The sequence below is a fragment of the Petaurus breviceps genome, unplaced genomic scaffold (assembly GCF_028583685.1).
Source record: "Petaurus breviceps papuanus isolate PSGF00001 unplaced genomic scaffold, PetGlider_PUasm1.0 77, whole genome shotgun sequence".
NCBI classification, from domain to species: domain Eukaryota; kingdom Metazoa; phylum Chordata; class Mammalia; order Diprotodontia; family Petauridae; genus Petaurus; species Petaurus breviceps.
In genome coordinates this window covers 18,422,735-18,430,329 of record NW_027186492.1, presented here as the reverse complement: position 1 = coordinate 18,430,329, position 7,595 = coordinate 18,422,735, and positions in this window count along the sequence as shown.

The following is a 7,595-nucleotide window of genomic DNA, read 5'->3' as shown; positions in this document are numbered from 1 at the left end:
AGAGTGACACAGAGAGAGAGAGAGACAGACAGACAGACAGAAAGACAGACAGACAGAGATCCACTTTGGTAGTCTGGTGAGGTCTATAGGTATTCAGAATTAAAAATTGTGTATTCATAAAAGAAAATGCATAGGAGTATGAAGACAATCAAAGCTATACTGAAATATAGTTATCATAAATTATAAAAATGTTTGTGGATCCAATTTTAATACACTCAGTTTAAATTTATTATTTACATTCGCCAGCATTTCTTCCTCAATAAGTATGACTCATTTTGAACAAAATAAGGTCTCTCTTAGCCCTTATGAAAATTGGTTTTACAATGGCTATAGGTCATGACAAGTCATAGCAGTGTGTAACTCATGTACCAACAACTACAACATAAGGAAGAGCAACATAGTAAGTAAGAATAATGACCTTGGTATCTAGAAGATCTGAGTTCAAATTCTCCATTTGATATCTACTGGCTATGGAACTATAACGAAATCATTTCCCTTTTCAGTATCCCTAGTCAACTATTTTAAATGTAAGATGAATTATTGCTCTATTTTGGTAAGGAGTTCCCAATCAGTAAAATTCTAGTTGTAGTTTTCCCCCTCCCTGCTCAAGAAATTAAAAAAAAAAGTTTTGGAAATTTTACTAGCAAATATATTTTTTAATCACTTCCTGACTTTGATAGCAGGACAGCTATAAGTGCTAAATTACAATGTGTACAATGTATACTTTAAAAATATTCTCTGGCTGCACTCATGTTGGACTTCTTTGACATCACCATCCCCCACATCATCATTCAATCAGGTTTCATCACCTCTCTCTGATTAAAGAATAGAGAAATAAGCTCATCCTCCTTTTAATCTCATTTCACTTCGCCCCCCTCCCCCCCACACACACTCATTTTAGACTTCACTAACTTCTAGGGCCAGTCATTTTGGTCTTCTCTTCCCTTTTTCAGTTATTTTGTGTGTTGCTTGCCCCATTAGATAATAAGTTCCTTGAGGGCAGGGAGTACCTTTCATTCTTGTATTTGTATACCCTGTGCTTAGAATTGTTCTGTCATTTTCAGTCATGTTCAACTCTTCACCATCCCTTTTGGGGTTTTCTTGGCAAAGATATTGCAGTAGTTTGCTGTTTCCTTCTCCAACTCATTTTCCAGATCAGGAAAATGAAGAAAACAAGGTAAAGTCACTTGCCCAGGGTCACACAGCTAATAATAAATGTCTGAAGCCAGATTTGACCTCACAAAGATAAGTCTTCCTATCTTTAGACCCAGCACTCTGTCTACTGTGTATATAATAGAAGCTTAATCAATGTTTATTGAATATTACTATTGAAAATTCCAAATATTTTGTCATATTGTAGGGGCAAATACATCATCAGTGTTCTCATTAAGAGCTGGGTATTAAGATTTGGATAAGGATAAGCTCTTCCAATCATATTTTCTATTTTTTTCATTCTTTGCTATATATCATTATCAGAGGCTATCCTTTTCTTGTTTGTATCTTTCATGATGTCGACTTTATTTTCTTAAATTAGCAGCTGCAATGAAAATAGGAGCAGTAAGGTCGCTCCCTGGAAAGAGCACAGGGCCTGGAAGCAGGAAGACTCATCTTCTTGAGTTGAAATCTGGCCCCACACACATACAAGTTATGTGACCCTGGGTGAGTCATGTAACCATTTTACCTGAGTTTCTTCATCTGTAAAATGAGCTGGAGAAAGAAATGACAAACTACTCCAGTATCTTTGCCAAGAAAACCCCAAATGGGGCCATGGAGAGTTAGACACCTGAAAATCGATTGAACTAGATCATGAAAGTGGTTTGTTTTCTGATGATTTTGCTATTTTCTCACTTTTCCAAAGGAATTATTGTGATTTCACCAGTGATTGTAATAGTGAAGATTTCAAAGTGATACATGGAATTTAAATATCAAAAGTTTCTTCAGTATACAGGAAAGTCTTATCTCCAAACTAATATTTTCCCTTTACATTTTAATTCTTCTGAACATTTATATATAGTCTGTTTTGCATCATTCTATGCTTATTTTTATATTATCTGATAATTTAGACATAGAATCTCAGTTTTGTAAGGGACATTAGGGACCATATAGCTTACCACTCCTACTTTACAAGTAAAGAATCTTAGGCCCAAAGAGATGACGCGATTTATTCTATGTTAGAGAACTAGTTAGTGATAGAACTGAAACCAGAATCTGTGTCTCCTCAGTTCCCGTCCTCTTTGTTTTCCATTTCACCATGCTCTCCTCTCCATTCCATCTCCCCAATTAAATTTTAAACTCCACTGATGTAACAGCTATTTCCTATACTTCCTTTATAATACCCTAGTACGGTATTATGTAGTATGTTCCTATTACATATTAGGTGAACAAATAAATGCATCTAATAGATAAGAAAATTTAGGCAAAGAAGTTGGAAGACTCCAGCCAAAGCTTAAATAATGTGTCTTCAGAGATGCATTTTTTTAAAAGAAATAAATTGAATTCTTTGTTAGTAGACCCTTCTATGTGGTGAAAAAGGAATGACTGATTTGGTTTAATAGGCTTTGAGTATGTTTTAGCATATCATTGGGGTAGATTGAATGGTAGACTTAAGATCCAGCAAGATTTGAGTTCTCATCCCTCCTCAGCTACTATCTAGCACAGTGACATTGGGCAAATCATTTAACTTCTCTGAGCCTCAGGTATCATGTGCAAAATGAGGGTAACAATAGCATGTACTTCACAGGACGGTTGTGAGAATTAAAGGAAATGATGCATGGGAAGTTTTTTGCCGTCTTACAAACCTTAAATATGAGCTATCATTGTTATCGTCATCATCATCATCATCATCATCATCATCATCACCATCTCTTAGCAGGAGTATCCTATTTGCAAGGTATCAGTTTGTTTTTAACAGAGCTGCCTCCATTAGATTTCCATGTTTTTTTTTTTTTTGTCTGTATTGCCATATCTGGCCCAAACTAGAAGTAAGTTAGGAAACATTAGCCACAGTGTCATGAGAGGAATAGACACAGAATCATACAATTTTGGATATAGCAGGGACCTTAGCTATTATGTAATCTTACCCCTTTATTTTATCAGATGAAGCAAATTAGACCGCAAAGAAGGGTACTTATTTGCCCTAAGTCATGCATCTAATTGAAAGTAGAGGTAACACCATATCTCAGCTCCCCTGACTTCCCAGTGTGTTTGCCCATTTCCTTTTTTCTAGCCAAACTAGTTTGCTGGTATAAATTAAAAAATTTTTAACTGGCAAAAGTTGAAACAATGTTTTATTTAATCAGTGACTCAAATATTGTAGTTTCATTTTGATTTCCAGGATATTTGGGAGTTGTATATACCCAGTCATGATAATGGACAAAGTTACCAACTTCTTGGCAAACGTTGTCAATGGAATTATGCTGTTTACAGTTTCTGGGGGAGAGAACAGCAGGGAATAGCAAATGTTTTAATCTTTCTAATAATAAGTGTAGATAAAATATTACATTTATAATAGCATACCTGAAAACTAGAATGAGGTGACTTAGACTTTTCCTAGCCTGCTGAAATTTAGAGGGCAGTGAGAGCCCTTGCACTTCATCAATAGGTAGAAATAATTGAGCATAACATCTAGTTGGCAAGAATAAGGAGTTAAAATTGGTAGCTGCCACATCCCCGAGAACCTCCTATGCTGAATCTCTTTCTCCTCTATGGTCAACCACACCAATTTAGCCTAGGCTTTGTGACGTCTGTGGTGTCTCTGCCTAGAGGAATAAGGGTAATGAGTGTTTTCTGCCACAAGGTCTTATATGCTAAAGTTTGAGGATTTTTTTTGCCTACCTCCCTATCCCACAGCCCTCTTGAATTGGTCTTAAAGTTAACTTTAGGTGCCTTCTGTGCTTCCTTTGCCTGAAGCACACTTTGTGGTGCTTTTCTCAGGCATCAGAATTATATGATATAGATTTGAATAGATATTATTTCTATTTTATAATAAGAAAAATAATTTAATTTGTCAAGGAACTTATTCTTTATACAGTATTGTCAAAGGAAAATAGAAATGGATCCCTACAGTTAGCATAATGACTTCAAAGACTACAAACTAACATTATCTAAACTGTATGGCATTTCCATTTTTTAAAAATATATCCCAATTACATTTTAATTTGGCTCATCAGCACGGGGAGGTTTGGAAGACCCATGCTTGCCAAAGTTATCAAGCCTGACAACTCTAAGGCTATATTATACTCTATATATAGAATTCTGTCCTCTATATTACACCATATGTAGATAAAATATGTTTATCTCTCAGAAATAAAGGAAATAATATCTCCTAGGATGGCATGTATTGATGGAATTATGCCTAGTAAGGAATTTTATATATAAATGTCCCAAACCTAAGCTTATTATTACCTCCAATTTTGACATTAAAGAGAATTGATTTCTCCCTAACTTGGAAAGAGAAAGCTTGTGACTAAGTTAGTGACCTTGTAAGGAATAAGTAAGAATCCCTTTTGTTCTCACATAGATTTTATTTTGAGCAACATAGAATATAGAACACCATCTTTCTTTTTAATACACACTGTTTGGGGAGGGAAGTAGGTGACACATGACAAATGTAGAAAGGGTTTGTTAAGGATATATATCATGTGATAATTGTTTTTGCTTTTAGGAACCACTGGGAGAAAAAGAGAGAAATGTAGTCACTTTTATTACTCAGAGGAAAAGTGAACAGTATGTTTGTCAGGCCTATGAACATTTCTCCTACCCCGGGAGATGATTAAAAAATAAAATCATGTTGGTGACCACCAGTGCACTCAATTAATGTTAAGTCATCAGGTTTTATCCATAAGAAATGTTAGCCACTACTTGGACCAGTTATCAGGCTGGGTCGCTCAGGAAAGAAATGTGCTCCCACCACCACCCTACTTACATTTCTCAGGAACTTGGAGAAAAAAAGGCAGACATAGACATCCATTCCATTTTTTTCAGGACAATCTATATTCTCCCTAAAAACTCCTTGAGTATATGCCAGTCTTTTCTTTTACTGCCTCGTTTGCAGTTGAAATTTGGTCCCAGACAGAATTTCATGATGTGTATAAGATCCAAGACAACGAACTGGCCAATGCGAATCCTGAATAAATTTTTGAATGAATCTATTTCATCAAACTTTAATGAGAGAAGGGATACAATTAGAGGTTAGTTGCTCTGTTGATAACTTACTCTCTGCTGTGTGTGTGTATGTTTTTGTGCATGTGTGTGTATTTATGTGCATGTGTGTGTGAGAGAGAGAGAGAGAGAGAGAGAGAGAGAGAGAGAGAGAGAGAGAGAGAGAGAGAGAGAGAGAGAGAGAGAGAGGATAAAATAGTAATTCTGTCTCTCAGCCTGTTCCATTTGAAATATGTCACATTTCGGAGACACTGCTGCCTTTAGTTTCAGGATGGAAGAACAGATGCAAGAAAGCCTTTGTGGTTATAAAAGGGGTAAATTGCCTCATCAGTCATCCACTCCATCTTCACCTCCTGCAATAACTCCCACTCCAGTGCTCAGCTGTGGCACAAACCTAAGACCAAAGCCTACTCCCAAGATGTATGAGGACTGGCACAAGTTTCTCAGACTGTAGGAACTGGGGAAAACTTTTTTTTTTCTGACTATGAGTAGGACTTTTAAGATGTCTTCCTAAGCCAGATCTCCTTAATACTAATGTATTCAGTGACTCATCTGTCTCTTCTTTTAGGCATTGTGTCAAATTTTGCCTCTCATAGAATCTTCAGTGAGTGTTGACAGCTGCCAAAGATACCTGGATTATGTTTGATTGTGAACACCATTCTACCCAGTACTTTGAAAGAAAGCTCTGAATACCAAACAAAGGACAAGTATGCAAAAGAGACTTCAAATAAAAGAAATTTAATTTTGTTCAAGTGAGGTAGGCTACCAGAACATTAAGTGTGATCTCTATGGCAAATCTGTGTGAGAGCAAGATCAAGAGAGACCCTCAAGGAAGAGTAGCCGTGGATAGGCTGACATCAGAATAGTTGAAAGGAACGTCTACACTGAAGAATTCAAGAAGAACAAGTGAACAAGCATTTATTATTTCCCTGTTGGGGTTCTCTTCAGTGGATTTGTTAATCAATATCCTTCACATTTAATTTGTATTAAATTATGCTCACTGTTCTCCCATTTGTATGAAATTATCTGTCATAGGTTTCCATTTCCATGGGCAGCACAAACCACATGGTGACTATACTAAACACTGTTAGACTCATGGAGCCTTAAAATTAATAATACCAGGAATAAAGCAGCTGCCAGTGTTATTTTGAAAAGATCTGAAACAAAAATTATTAAATAATTTCTACTTCCTCTTCAAATAAGTCAGAACCAATATATGCAGTTTCAGATTTCCTTGATGGGAAATGCAGAATTTTCAGTGTTTAAAATCTAGCCACAATGATCTTTGGCCCAGAGCTCCTTATATGAGACTGTCAGAGATCAGAGTAGATGACAACTTGTCTCAATCATGCAAAAGAATGAGTTAATGCCAGGACAATTGGGAAAAAAAAATATAGAAACCAAAAGTCAAGACCATTAGGCAAGAACAAACAACCTAAGGAAAATAAAGGTATAAAGTGAAAATATAAGGATGGCATAAAAATTTGGAGAGCCAAGCATAGAAGGGATAATGGGAGCAAGAATGGGCTAATCTAGTCACTTGGGGCTACTGATATCCCCATTCATTTAATATAAGAAACAAAATAAACTCTGTATTCCTTAGTCTAGTTATAGCTGTGACATTACATTCTGATTATTACTTTTAAAAATTACTGTTTTGTATTTTCATATGTAAAACAAAAGAGAAATGGAGAATTGTATGTGAAATATACCATTTAATGTGGGAACACTCAAATTTCTGGACTTACCTGTTTCTTGCTGAATGTTCTTATGTTGTCTTTTGTGTTTTTTTTAAATGCTCCTTTTGTTCCTTCTTTTATTTGGTGTCATCATCATTACTTCCCCTCATCCTTATATAACTCTTCCCTTTTTCAAATGTATATGTTCATACACACAAATCCACACATGCATGTTTGTGTTTATATATACATATATAATTCATTTTACTTTACTACAGGTAATTGCTCCAAGGAATGTGTACACACACAAACACACACACACACAGAGTATCTCTATCTTTTGTAGCAAATAAATATAGTAAAGTAAAATCAACAATCACATGGCCTATTTGTGGAAATTGTATGTTACACTATAAAGAAAAAAAAATCAGCTCGAGTTAAGTAACCTATAATACAAATATTAGTAAACAGGGTCTTAGGTTTTATTAAACATCATGCTACTAATTTTCTACACTTCTTAGTTGTGTGTCTCAAAACTGTTTCACTGCTCAACTCTTTTAAATTTTAACTAGTACCAAACATTTTTCATGATTATTTATTTGTATTATAGATTGAGATCTGGTGCTTCAAAACCCTCTCCTTACTACCTTGTTTTTTAATTTCCCTGGAGATTCTTGATCTTTTGTTATTCTACATTGATTTTGGTGTTTATATATATATATATATATATATATATATATATATATATATATATAT